The sequence below is a fragment of the Leptonychotes weddellii genome, chromosome 11 (assembly GCF_054177405.1).
Source record: "Leptonychotes weddellii isolate Sample4059 chromosome 11, ASM5417740v2, whole genome shotgun sequence".
NCBI classification, from domain to species: domain Eukaryota; kingdom Metazoa; phylum Chordata; class Mammalia; order Carnivora; family Phocidae; genus Leptonychotes; species Leptonychotes weddellii.
The window spans coordinates 820,871-835,027 of record NC_138379.1 but is presented as its reverse complement, the minus strand read 5'-3'; the positions used below and the strand labels follow the sequence as shown (position 1 = coordinate 835,027).

The 14,157-nt window shown below is 61.9% G+C and overlaps 1 protein-coding gene across 13 annotated transcripts in view; it reads right to left on the bottom strand.

Annotated features, from left to right (window-relative positions):
• The window catches only part of BRSK2 (BR serine/threonine kinase 2), a 59,110-nt gene that overhangs the window by 34,718 nt on the left and 10,235 nt on the right, over positions 1-14,157 (bottom strand). The window contains exon 1 of one of the 13 annotated variants that reach the window (XM_081797564.1): positions 5,162-5,253. The exons of the other annotated variants lie outside the window; for them this stretch is intronic. The gene's annotated coding sequence lies outside the window, so the exon portion shown is untranslated. Of the gene's footprint in view, positions 1-5,161; positions 5,254-14,157 lie in introns of those variants that run through there. 13 annotated transcript variants of the gene reach the window in all.

Here is a 14,157-nt window from a genome sequence, read left to right as displayed (position 1 = left end):
ATCGGGCTCCCTGCTTGGCGGAAAGCCTGCTTCTCCTTCTCCCACTCCCCCTGCTTGTGTTCCCTCTCTCGCTGTGTCTCTCTCTGTCAAATAAATAAAATCTTTAAAAAAAAAAAAAGAAAAATGTGACTTATTCTCAAGAGAAAAAAATAACCTATAGAAGCAGGCTACAGCTAACCCAAATATTAGAATTTTCAGAAAAGGATTTTAAGATAATATTATAAATACAAATATTTTTTCTCCTCTCTCTCCCTCCTCTTCCCTCAAAAATATACATATTTTTAAATTACAGTAAAGGATAGACCAAAAGAATTCATTGGATGGGCTTAACAGCAGAGTGGACACAAAAGAAAGGATTAATGAACTCTAAGACAGGTCAATAGAAACTGCCCAAACTGAAATACAGAAAGCAAAAGCATGAAAAAACAAACATAACAGCACATCAGAGACCTGTGGGACAGCTCCAGAAAGTCTAACATAATTGTAACAGGAGTCCGAGAAAAAGAGAAGAGAAAGACATATTTTAAGAGATAACAGCCATGATTTTCCCCTAAAGGTATTACATATATCAGCCCACAGGTCCATGAGGCTCACTGAAGCAAAAGCAGGACGGAAACACGGAGAGCCACGCCATGGCAAATCACTGCTAATTTGATACAACGGAAAGGAAAAGAGAAAATCTTAAAACCAGCCAGAGAAAGGACGTGCATCACATCGGGTCAGTAGTGCATGACTTCTCACCAGAAAGAGCACGGCCAGGACAGAAATGTTGTTTGGGGGAGGGGGCAGGCAGAAGTAGCTCTGGGGAGGGTGGGAGGGAAGAGAAGAGATGCTGCGGCAAGTCAATGGAGCCAGGTTAAGGTGTTATTTACAAACCGAGCAAGAGCACCTGGGAAGAGCTGAACTGCCACACTGGGGAGAGGGCAGCGCAGGGGGCCGCTAGGCAGCGCCTCAAGTGCCAGTCAAGACTCTGGCGTGAGCTCCCCACCGGGAGTCCTGGAAATGAGATCGGTTCAGAGAAGTGGCCTTGGGGGCTGCACTCGGGAGCCTCCCACAGCCGACCGCTCAGAGCACAACGTGCAGCCCAGGACTTGCCCTGGTGAGCACTCGTGACCGCCCGGTAGAAAACAACGTCTGGAGAAGCCGGTAAGACACGTGTCTTGTATGCACAGACTTCAGGTGTCTTTCCCGCCACTTCACTCTGTCGCGTCACACTAACGTCCGAGGCTGAGAATTACACCAAGTCGGCCCTCCCTGGAGAGGCTGCAGAGCCCCATTCTGGACCACGTGTGAGTGGCTACCCGGGCACCACCTTGACACAGAATGAAGACAACCGGCCGGCGGGGTCTCCTGTGCCCGAGAGATGCGCGGCACCTGCTCAGGACCCTGCAGAAAGCCTGGCCAACACCTCTACACAGGTGGCAGTCCCACACACAGCAGGACACAGCTCCGGGCCCCCGGAGCCAAGAAGAAGTCCTGCCGCTCCCGGCACCTGCAGCCTGGCCTCCCAGCTGCCCCCTCTCCGCAGCGCCCACCCCCGCCCTGGGCCACACTGCCCCCGCCACTGGGAGGGACCCTGTGTGCCAGACAAGGCCCGGGGTTGCCACAAGAAGCCAGTGATGAACTCTGTCCATCTTGTTCCGGGTGCCAGCTGGCCAGGGACTTCAGAACTTTTGAGTTGCAAAGATCTGTAAAAACTAAGTCCCGGGGGTGCCTGGGTGGCTCAGTTGGTTGGGCGGCTGCCTTCGGCTCAGGTCATGATCCTGGAGTCCCGGGATCGAGTCCCGCATCGGGCTCCCTGCTCGGCGGGGCGTCTGCTTCTCCCTCTGACCCTCCCCCCCTCTCATGTGCTCTCTCTCTCTCTCTCAAATAAATAAATAAAATCTTTAAAAAAAAAAAAAACTAAGTCCCAGAACACAAGTCCTGAGAGCACCGGTGGCCCCAGGCCAGGAGTTTGAGGGCCTCTGTGCGACGGCGGGGGCGGGGGCACAGAGCCCCCTACCAGGAGCACCTGTGAGCCTCCCACAAAAGCTGGCCAGGCCCCCCTTTCCTCTGAGCAGGCCGACTGCACGGGACAGAGTGCGCATGTGAGAGAGGGGCAGCAGGGTGAGCACGCACAGGGCAGGTTACCGTGTGTGCACGCCGCCCCCCAGCCCCGGAGCTCTGCTCGCCTTTATTTTTTTTTATTTTTTATTTTTATTTTTTTTAAATGTTTTATTTATTTATTCATGAAAGTCAGAGAGAGAGAGAGAGGCAGAGGCAGAGGGAGAAGCAGGCTCCCCGCGGAGCAGGGAGCCCGATGCGGGACTCGATCCCAGAACCCTGGGATCACGACCTGAGCCGAAGGCAGACGCTTAACCATCTGAGCCACCCAGGCGCCCCTCTGCTCCCCTTTAAAACCTAAACCAGTGACACAGGGTGAACTTCGGGCGTGATTTCTTTGGTAAATACTAATCTTAGTTCCTACGTGATATATTTTACTTTGAAAATGAAAGTGAATTCTTCTTTTTAAATTAATTGATGATACTTAATTGTTCTAGAACTAAAGCCCAGATCAAGCAAAAGCAGTTATCACTGATTAGCACATGACAACTACCAAACAATTTGCTGTATAAAGCACCGCTCAGACACAGCCCACTCTCGGCATCAGGTGCGACGCAGGTGCCAGTCCTGGGGAGGGGCCCATTCTCCAGGGGGGTGCAGCCGGGTTGGGGCTGGCTCACCACGTGTCCCCACAGGCATCCAGACACAGCCATTGTGGGCAGGCCCACGCCCACGCCAGGCTCTGCAGATGAGCCCTGACCCCAGGGGCCACGTCCTTCTGGCTGTATGCAGCCCAGGCCAGAGCCAGCAGTCAGCATGCCTGGCAGAACATCCCTGAACTTTCCCAGGAGGGTCACAGCCACCGCCAAGCTCACCCGCCCCTCGACCAGCAGTGTCACTAAAGACGGCATGAGGAGCTGGTGCAGTGAGGGTGGATAGCAGGTCGTCCCGCTGACTGTGGGGCTGAGGTCAGGACCCCTTCTCCAGGTCCCCATAAGCTCTTGGATTCGTGGGGTCAGGGGACAGCAATAATGGGACAGTGTGGGAAGTCCCCAAGACAGGGCTCCGCCCCAGCTCTACAGGCCCCAGATGCTCCAGGTCCACTCCCCTCCTGACCCAGGGGGCTCTATCGGGCAGCTGGGGCCGGGGGACCTGGGGGGCAGGGTGTGGCTGGCTGGAGGAGCACAGCCTCAGCATCCTGTTGTCCCACACACAGCCTGCCGGTCCCACACAGGCCCCAGGGCCCCGGCCCAGCCTGGCTGCCCCCCATGTCTCCTCACTCAGTGGGCTCACCCCACACTTCTGCTGGCTCTGGCTGCCCCTCCCCCACCTTCCAGGAATACTTTTCTTAGACTGAAAACAGTCAAACTAAGTCCAACCAAAAAAAAGCGAGCATTTTACCAAACCAGCTATGAAATCCATTTGCTTCTCCACCGCCAGGAGCGGCAACCACCGCTTTGCCGCTAACCAAACTTCTCCAAGGGAGGGAGCCTTGCAGGTGCAGCCCCAACTCTGAAGATGACCCCTCGGAAAAGGGACTGGAAGCTGCTCCCTGGGCTGACCCAAGGTCTTCCTCCGACTTCCTACCTCCTCCCAGAGGTCTCTGCGCCCTCACCCCAAGTCCTCAGCCAACCACACCCCACCTGGAGGGAATGGGGGCTGCAGCTGGCCTGTCCCAGGACCCCAGCCTTGGGAGCAGGCAGAGACCCCACAGGGGCGGTGGGTAGAGGAACAGGGGAGCTCCCCCAGGGCCAGGAGCCAGGAGGCCCCCACCGGCAGCTTTCCTGGTACACTCTCCACCCCAGGGAATAGGTCAGCTTGTCTGCTCTGAGGCCATGTGCCCAGAGGGGATGCAGGCCACACAGACTGGAGGTGCAGGGGCAGGCCCTCATTACCCCCAAAGGGGAGGGCAGCAGCAGGGGCTGGGCATGGGAGGGGTGCCAAGCCCACCACACAATCTAGCTCTGCCCCTCCAACCTCCCACCACTCTGCTTTGCCCACCACCCACCCCGCCCCCTCTGGTTAGCGCTGGGCGGGGGGCGAGGGAGGGGCCTGGAGGCCCCACCTTCACAGAAGTACGTGCATACACACATTACACACATATGCACGCATGCACTCGAGCAAGGCAAGTTTGACATGCTTCCCATCAGCACACAGCTCATTCCTAGGGAAGGATCAAGAAGACAGCCCACAGCCTGGGCCTTCTGGACCCTCTGCTGCAAAGGGACTCCCCAGGCCCCAGTCTCCCAAAGCCCCAGCTCAGGGTCCTTGATGGAGAAATCCAGTCCTGGGAAAGCATCTTTGGAGTGCCTCCAAGGGTCAGCACTGGGCTCTGGGGCCAGGTCCTCCCTGTGGTCTTTGCGAGGGGCTGCAGGGGAGGTAAAAGAAGGTGGGGCAGAGGAGGGGTCCCCTGGGCTGATGAGAGAGGGTGGTGGGGCTGAGACATAGACCCAGGGGAATGGGTCTGCCCTTGGGGTTCCCAAGGAAGCCTTTGGGAAGCGTCAGGCTGAAGGCTGCCGGGAAGAGCATTGCTGGGGCATTGGTGATGGGTCAGATGCCCCCAGGGGTGCTCACAGGGCACTGAGGCCAGCACAGCAACTCCAGGACAGGCCCTGGGGTGCCGGCCTGCTCCCTCTGACCCTGACTTAGGTCTCAGCCCTGAGGGCCGTGATATGCCACAGAGAAACTAGCCCCAGCGCCCCTGGTCCTTCCCAACAAGGCCACAGGGCAGAAGGCCCATAAGCTCCGAACAAGGGCAGTGGGGGGGCCTCTGGGCGGGGGCAGGAGGAGGGACCAAGGGATAAACCCCCCAGAGTAGTCTCTGGGGCTGGGGAGAGGCAGCTCCTGTCCCCAGGCCCCACCCACATCCCTGCCCCAGGCTGAGTGCTGCCTGCTTGTTTGCAGGAGGAGCTAGTGGGGGTGGGGGGCAAGGACAGGGCCTCAGATACCAAACTGGGTTGGAGAGCCTGCCCCGGAAGTAGCCTGGCTTGGGCCCAGGGGACCCGAGGCTCGGCAGGTGGCCAGCAGCCTGCTCAGCCGTGGGGTGGGTGGCGGCAGGCCCAAGGACTCAGCTCGGGTGCATGCATTCCCACCTGGGAACCTGACAGCTGGGCCTCACCTGGTGCCGGTGGAAGCGCAGAGTCCTCCCCGTGGGTGGCTCTCGCCACACTCACGCACGCGCATGCGCACGGGGACTCCCACTCACGCGGGAAAATAACCAGGCGGTCTGGGCTGAGCCCGCAGGGTGGCAAGTTGCCTCTGTGATAGGAGCCGGCCTGGCTTTGAGGAGCGGGTGGGTGCAGCAGGAGCTGGGGGTGCGGGCTGCAGGGGCCCAGGTGATCACCCCGGAGGGCCTGGACCTCGCCCTCCCAGCAGGCAGGAGAGAGGGTGTGTCCCCCGGGCTGCTGGGGACCCGACCATCCCGGGGTGGCAGGTTCCCCTGTGGTCAGAAGCCAGTCCAGGGCCGGGGCAGAGCCATGCCCACTGTTCAGCGCAGCACCCCACCCCCGACCCTGCTCACTGACCCAGGCTCTTGGGATGTCCAGGTGGGGGCTCTGGCCCAGGAGCAAGGAGGAAAGAGGGAGAGGTGGGCGAGAGAGGGCCCCACTGTGAGCAGTGGCGAGGCTGGAGCTCCAGGGAATGGAAGCTCCGCGTGGGTTTACTTTGCCCCTGGGTGCAGTTGGGCCACTCTGGGGGCCGCGGTTGGGGAGCCTGCTCAGCCTGGCAGCCAGAGCTCCCACCACCCCCCCGGAAGGACCCCCGGCTGGTCTCCAAACCCTGAGCAGCCTCATACAAAGCCCTCCCCCTCCTCTCTCCTGCCAAACCACCATCTGTTGCCATGGCAACGAGAGCAGGCTGGCAGGCGCACTAAGCGCTCCCCCCCCCCCCCCCGCCCCGCTTTCCCTGCTCCTTGGGCTGGGCAGGCTCCAGGGCCTGCAGCTCCCACTGGCCTCCAGGCCTCCCTGCTCGCAGCAAGCGGGCCTGGCCTCAGCCGGCTCACAGCTGCTTCCTCCTACACGGAAGGCCAGGTGAGGGCCCCCGGCCACGCCAGCCACCCCGGCCCCAGCTCCTGCCACGGAACAGCCCGCCCAGGGCAGGGCCTGTCTCGCATTGGGGATGGCCAGTGACCCGCCTGGTCCCTGACCCACCTGCCCTGCGGTGCCCCCACCAAAGAAAGCCCAACCCCAATGCATCCACAGGACGCCAGCCACCCGCGCAGGCCCACCCTGAGGCATGCGTAGACCCCAGTGGGGAGGCTCGGACAGTCCTGGCTACCACGTGGGTGGTGCCTGGCAGGTGAGCAAGCCGCACAGACACAGCGAGTGCTTCTGCCTTCACCTGCTGCCTCAAATAAACTCCAGGTGGGCTGAGGGCACCTCCCGGAAGGACAGCAACCACCACGCTTTGCCGTCTGGGCTGGCTACGGGGGCCCGAGGGCACGCGGCGGGTGCCGGGACAAGAAGGCAGCAGCAGGCCACCGGACGCCCGATCCAGGCCCGGCCCCGAGACCGTGGGGAGTTCTCACGCCTCTGGGAGACACACACCACGGGGGCCCCTTTCTCAACGAGGCCCAGGCTCAGACAGGTCAGGTGACTTGGCTGGAGGCGCCCAGCACATGAGCAGCAGGTTCAAGTGACCACACACAGCCCGGGACAGAGGCTAAGCTCATGCTTTTTCTTTTTGTTTGTTTGTTTGTTTGTTTGTTTGTTTTATTTATTTATTCATGAGAGACACAGAGAGAGAGAGGCAGAGGAAGAAGCAGGATCCCAAGGAGCAGGGAGCCCGATGTGGGACTCGATCCCAGGACCCTGGGATCGTGACCTGAGCCGAAGGCAGACGCTTAACCATCTGAGCCACCCAGGTGTCCCCATGCTTTTTCTTTTTTGTTGTTTTTTGAACTCTGGTTTACTTCCTAAGACCTGCCTCTCCAGCCATCTGCCCTTGCAGCACCTCCGGGGAGGTGTAACCAATGCAGACTCAAAAGCGCTCCTGTGGGTTTCTACCTGGGCGCCTGCCTGAGAGCCGTCCACACGACCAGACAGCCATGGGCACCCTCCTCAAGGGTCCTCCCACCCCTGTGAGACCCCTCAGCCTCTGCTGCGGCCAGTGGCCGATCCGCCTGCCCTGTTGGAATCACCGGATGTGGGGAGTAAAACACCAAGGGCACAGGCATTCGGGCAGCCTCCCGACGACTGACTCGGAGCATCCCGGCCCCCCCAGACCATGAAGGGAAGACCAGGCGAGTTGGGGAAAGATGGCCCTCTGACCAGCTCCTTGAGAAACCCACCGATGCCACATTGCTCAAAAGAGCCGAAGGTGAGATGAGCAGTTCCCCAAACAACACACCCAGACAGGGTTGCCGGCTGGCCTGCGCAGGCCCACCTGACCCACCTGCCCTGACCCACCAGCCGGGACCCTCCTGGAGGGCATTGGAGGACTTCCTGGAGGACCGTTCCCAGCCCGGCCACAGCTCTCCACGCTCAGGCACAGGGCCCGGGAGTGGGGGAGTCAGGCGGGCTCAAGGCAGAGGTGCAGGGGCCGCAGGAACAAGAGGACGCCAGCCCTCCCAGGTCGGTCCTGCCCTTTCTGCCCAGTGCCCGCCCCCTCCATTCACTGGCCACCTCCCCGGTGGGTCCAGAAGGCCAGGACAGGGCAGGCATCGAGAGCCCCCTCCAGCCTGGGGCTGTGGTGTGAAGCCCCCATGATACTGCATCCGCCTTCTGAGGGCTGCTGCCCAGGGACCTGTCCACCAAGTTGTGTCTGGGACACTGGACTCCATCCCACCACAAGCGGGGACTTGCTCAGGGCCACAGGACCTGGGTCCCTCCTCCCAGGTCTGCGGAGTATGGGCCGTGGGGGAAACCAGGGGATGCCCCAGCAGGGCACCGTGAGCTCCCCGGAGGGTAGGGAGGGAGGCTGGGGGCTGCCCCAGATCTCGGGATTGGCGGGGAGGGGAGGCAGGCTACAGGCAGCAGGGTGGGCTGGAGGAGGGAGGGAGGGAGGGGATTCCCCTCTCTTCCAGAGTCATAGGCTTGGCGCTAGGTGGTTGCCATGGCAATCACAGAGGCATCGAGATTCATGGGGTGTGTTGCGATGGGGCACCCCACCCTCCCTCCCCTCCCCCACGACGAGGAGCCCCCAGACGGCCCACTCACCCTGGAGCCAGACAGGAGGGCAGCCGCTCCTCCCTCAGCGGCACACCCCTGGCTGACATCCAGAGCAGAACATCACCATCCCTACCTCTGGGCTGGGGCTCCCCCCAGACCCAGCAGGGCCCACCTGCCCACCAGCATCTCTGAGGGGCGTCCACCTACTGTGCGCTCAGTTCTGCATCCTATGGGCACGAGCCCCAGGCGCTCGGAGACCTGAAGATCCAACCTGAGAACCACGGGGGCCCCTCTGCCTGGGGGAGAGTCAGAGAGAAAGTGAGGAGGTGCCTGCCACCTGGGCCCCAGCAGGGCCCCAATGCCCCTCTGACCACAGCCCTGTGGGCAGGCGGGGCTCAGCTAGCTGCATGCAGGCATGAGGCAGGATGCCCGAAGGGAGCCCACAGCCTTGTCTGGGGGGCAGGATGCTGTGAAGCCATTTGTTCTGGGGCTCCCCTGGGTGACGCGACAGCAGACAGCTGGCCCCAGCCCTGCATGCCCCTCTCTGCCCCCCTGCCCAGAACCTCCGCCCACTCCGCACTGGGAAGTCCAGGAGGAAGGAGCCGTGAGTGGGGCAGGCGAGGGGGAGCCACGTGTCTGGTTCCGACAGCGGCAGACGACCCCATGAGATTTCTCCTGACTGGCTTTTCAATTCAATACTGTAAAATTAGCCCAGTGAAATATTTTGATTAAGCCCAGTAACTATTCAGAAACTCAATCTAGCAACTTGTGGTTTTTTTCTTAAGCTGGTGTCCTAGTTTCAGATGCCTCAGGACTGGGGGCTAATGATGGGGTCACCTGCCAATGCCCACAGGCTGGAGGCAGGAAGGTGGGTGCTGAGGGGCCTCAGGAAGGGGGTGGGCTTGCCGGGAGCAGGCGGCAGAGGGCGAGGGCCCAGGGGCTGCCGTGAAGGGAAGGGGGCCGGGCCTAGCACACAAGGGGCCCCACGTGCAAGGAGGCAAGACCCCAGGGGGCCAGGGTCACACCCGCAGTGTGGACACCATGGTGTGGCCAGCAGCTGTCCAGTCCCCCACGGAGGTAGGGAGGGACACAGTGGTTCAGCCGGCAAAGCACCTGAGTCAGTGACCGAGTGCCTGGCAGGGGGAAGAGCAGGGGTCGCCAGGAGAGGCCAGCAGCCAGCAGTCCAGGCCCCAGGGGTCAGCAGCAGACACAGACCTCAGCCTACCTGCCCAGTGGAGCACAGAGGCCTTCCCTCCCTACCGTCTCCACACCGGCCAGCCCCCTCCCGCCAGGCCCCTGGGACGGCAGTGGGATTGCCCGCCCTGGGAAGCCTGAGGGAGCCACCACCTGTCACTGCACACACACACACCCATGGCCTCTGGGGGCCAGGCACAACCCCGTCCAACTCCACATGCATCTGCTAGGCAGAGGGACCCTCAGGCACAGAGCCAGGCCCAGGGGCACCCACACGCTAAGCCGGGGTGCCAGTACTTCCTGGAAGCCACAGGGCCTCCCCAATACAGCAGACGCCAAAGGCCAGGCACCCTCCATCCCTGCCTGCTTCCCAGCTCCCATGAGCACCCTGGCTGCGTCGTCAGTCCTTACACAGGACACAGGGAAGCCACGTGCCGCTGAGGGCCCTTGCATCTGCCAGCCAGCCTGTGGTCAGGCAGACGAGGGCACAGCCCGCCCCACCTGCGGCCACCAGACACCCCCAGCATGCCCGCGAGGGCTGCCCAGGTCGGCCTTGGAGACACACGGGCTCCCACAGCCCAGCGGGCTGGAGAGGACGAAACGGGAGGGCAGATGGACCCCTGGAGGGCAGCAAGGCCTCCTGTCCCCCAGGTGGGACAAGTCTACAGGGGTTTCCCAAGAAACTGTCTCTGCCGGGGAGCAGACACCATGGGGACCACTCTGCACTCTGTCAATTTGGAGTTTAGCATTGAAAACAAGCAAACCAACAAAAAAAAATAACAACCTGATCTGCGCTTAAAAAACTATCTGACTTGGTTTCCCCAATCACTAGGATGGTCTTGTGTCCCTCCCCCCCGCCAGGGGCCAGCAAGCTTGTGCCCTCTCCCTGCTTATGGGGTGGGGGCACACTGATTCAGGCCCTCTTCCTAGACTCCTCCCTGAGAGCGCAATCCTGGCTCAAGGGTCCCGGGCAGGACAGGGTAGCTCTACCTAGAAAAGGAGACCAGGATAGGAAGCCCAGTGCCCAGGACCCGCTGGGTGCTGGCTGGGGGCAGGCCCTGGGGCCTCACTCCATACGAAGGCACAGATTCCCCGACTGAGGAGCACCTGACCCAGGGGAGCTAAGGGTTGAGGCAGGTGCCGGGGCAGGGTGGCCGGGCTCAGGGACCCTGGCCGGTGCCCCACATGACACAGATGCCAAGGCACCAGGGCTGGGGGGGCAATGAGTGGGCCATTTGCCACCTGGCCAAGGCTGCCCAGAGAGCCTGGCACTGGGCCTGGGTGAGGCACAGAGGTCCAGGGTACTTTTTAGCCCCTCTGCCAAGGGAGCTACCTCTGTGGGGGCAAACCCAGACGTGCTTGGGTCCCTCGGAGGGATGTGCTCCCCAGACAGACGGCTGACCGCACCCCCTGCCTTCAATACCAGCAGAAGCGGGAGAACAGACCTGCGGCCCTCTGCCCTGCCCCCCCCCCCCCCCCGCGCTGGGGTTGGGAACCAGGAGAGCCTGCCCATCCCCGGAAGGGCGCCACGAGGATGTAATCTCCGGCGTGGGGTAATAATAGAATCTGCTTAGCAGGCAGTGGGCAGCTTGCTCCAAAGGATGGAGAGAGAGAGGAGAGAGACAAAGACCCGCCTGCCCATATGTGTCACTCCCATCCTCCCAAACACCTGCATGGGTTCCTGAGGCCCACCTGCCCAGAGTTGTCCACAGTCACGGAGCCGGGGTGGGATGTCCATCTCTACCACCTCTTCTCTCAGCGCTGGCCCTCGGGTGATGGGCTTGGCCACCCAGAAGGCAAGAATGGGCACAAGGTCCCAGAAAAACAGCAGCCCCTCCCCTGACGTGCCCACCATCCGCCAACACACAACCTCAGGCCTGCTGCTCCCTGGACCACTGCCCTGACCTCCTGACCCCCGATGCCCTGAATCCCGAGCCAGGCCCTGTCCCACAAGCCTCCCCTACCCCCACCACCACCCACTGCCCAGGGTCTGGAGCAGGCAAGGTGCTAATACACAGACACGTGCCCTCTGCACTTGGAAACCTGCAGGCCAGTCTCAATGCAGGCCCACTGGACACGGGGCCAGGTTAGGAAGGCCCGTACCCAAATGCAGGCCACCTGTCCTGAGGCTACGCCAGAGAACCCGACATCACCCTGCCAGCATGGGGCTCCCAGGCTGTCTCTGCTGAGCCACGGACGGGCCTGGCCCCCACCTGCCCTGTGCCTGCTTAGAGCTGACACCCCGCCCCCCGCATGCCCATGCTCTTTCTGGGGGCTGCTGGGTCACCAGGGCAGAGAGCACTTGTCATCTAAGACAAGAAGTGCCTCCACGGTAGCGGGAGCTGGTCTGCAGGCCCCCAGGTGTAGCAGGACGCCCCACAGCAGCGAGCTCCTGAGGTCCAGCATGGACGTGCAGAGCTGACCAGACGGGGCCTGGGGATCATGCCCACAGCTGCCAGCCCCTCTCAGGGGGCCTGGCTTCCCCAGGGGTCTCTTCCAGACCTCCTAAAGGGCCAGCCACACAGATGCTAAGGATAAGGATGTCCCTCGGTAGAATGACCCACTGCCCCACGTTGAAGTCCTGGGCAGAGGCAGATGGGCGGGACCTTGCTGGAGCCGCCAGGGGCCACTGGGGGTGTGGCAGGGACTGTCACTCGGGACTGTCACCTACAGGCCGCCCAGTTGGGTGGACTCAGGATGCTGCAGACACCTGGACAGAGGGAGCAGTGAGTGAGACCACAGGGCTAACCAGCTCAGGCTTGTTCCCCAGCCTTCCCCTGGATGTGGCCTTCAGTCCAATCCCCCTGCTGGTCATCCGCAACCCACCCCCAGCCTGGCTCCCAACAGGGGCATCAGCAGCATCAACCCGACAACGAGGTGACCCCCATACTGATCTATGGACTGAGGATGGCATGGCCTGGGGTGGGGAGTGGCCACCCTTCTGGGTCTCTGGATGTAGGGACAACTGTGACTGACGCCCAGGTGACCCAACTGGGCTCCATACCCCACTCCTCAGACACCAGGGCAGGACGGTATGGAGGGGGTGGTGTGACGCAGAGCCCCAAAGTCAGAGGCCCCATGGCTAGCTGACCCCAAAGGCAAGCTGTGGAACATGGGTCTGAGCACCCCACAGGCAGAGGGACTGGGGGGGGTTGGCCTGTCCCTACCTCCACAGGGCAGTGCCCAGGACAGCAGCTCTCTGGGGACGCAGAGGACAATGCACACCGCAGCCCTTCCCCCGGCCAGCAGCAAAGCTAGAAGTGAATCTGACGGGGGCTCCCTTGAAGACCCTGGGCCACTGGTGCTACCTAGGGGTTCCCCTCCAGCCCCCTCCAAGCCCCCCATACATCTGTTGTGCCAGCCAGGACAACACAGCCCATGTGTGCAGATGCCCTCCGTCACTCCGTGGCATCTGCTGGAGGATGTTCTATCTGTGCCACTTTACGATTAGTTATAAATCCCTTGGGATTTGGGGGTTTAGAGTCAGCAAACCTCCAATCTGAGACAAGCCCTCCGCCTCTTTAGAGATAAGCCAGAATCAACCCCTCGCTATCCACCAAGCCCAGCATCCCTCCAACAACAGGAAACACTCCCTCTTCTGCCTCATTCTCAGCCTTCTGTGGGAGATACCCACGCCCACCCCCTGCTAGCCCAGGATGGTGGTCTTGGGCCGGGAGCCTGGCTTCCTGAATTCTACACCATCCCCCCCAGTTCCCAGCCCTGAGGAGGGGGCGGCAGGAGCAGACTGTGCAGGGAGCACCACGGGCCAGGGAGACAGGGACATACCCCCACATCTCTGTCCCCGCAGGTGAAGGGCTTGAACAGGCATACCTCGGACCCACAACCCTTCGGCCACCCCAAGGCCATCCACCGATGGCTCAGTGTCCTGCAGAAACTCCTGCACGTCATCCACCCTCAGGCCACAAGACCCCTGAAACAAGGGGGCCCAGAGGGTGGCCACAGGGGTAACAACTGGCCGGTGGGGACCAGCCTTCCTCCCCAAGGAGTCCCGATGGTGCAAGCGACCCACAGCCTCCAGGGCACCAGGCCAGGCAACCGGTCAAGTCCCCCAGGTGGCTCTGGGCCCTCGCAGCCCCCACACACATCTCCAAGGGGCCTGACAGGAAGGTTCCTACCATTGGGGATACAGGGCAAATATCAGAGGGGGTCCAGGGGCTGCCCTGGGAAGTCACCTCAAATCAACCCCAGAGCCAGGAAGGGCTCCCTCGTGCCCACAGCCTTGGAGGACAGGCGGCAGTCACGGTCGTGACTCTCTGGGGCTTTGGCCCTCCCCTTGCCCCCAGAGAGTCAGTGGCAGCCCCAGGAGACCTGGCCACCAGCTCCTTCTGCAGGGAGAGGGGGGACCGGGGGCTGGGGTCCCCCCTGGGAGCTGCCACTAAGCACATCTAGCAGCCCAGCGGCTTCCACCTCCTGCCCCACGTCAGCTCAGAAGCTGTCCCACAGCCAGGCCCAGACACAGGAGCCTGCCAGACATCTGGCCCTCCCCCCAGCAGCAGAGGTCTGGGGATGTGCGGCTAGACGCAGCCTGGCTCACCGGGTGCGGAAGCTGCGGACTTCAGCACAGCCCTGCTGGACAGCTCCCCACGCAGGCCGGCCTTGCAGGGACAGGGACCAGCCCCAGGCGCCCCCTCCACAACCAGGACCCCACACAGGGCAGTTTTCTCTCGGTCCTGAAGACCCCAGAGTCGGGGTGCGGCCAGCAAGCCCCTCCACCCAGGAGGGTGGCACAACCTCAGGGCTTGCGGCTGCTCCCCATGGAGACTCAGAAAAGGGGGATAAGGTAAGGGGGGGC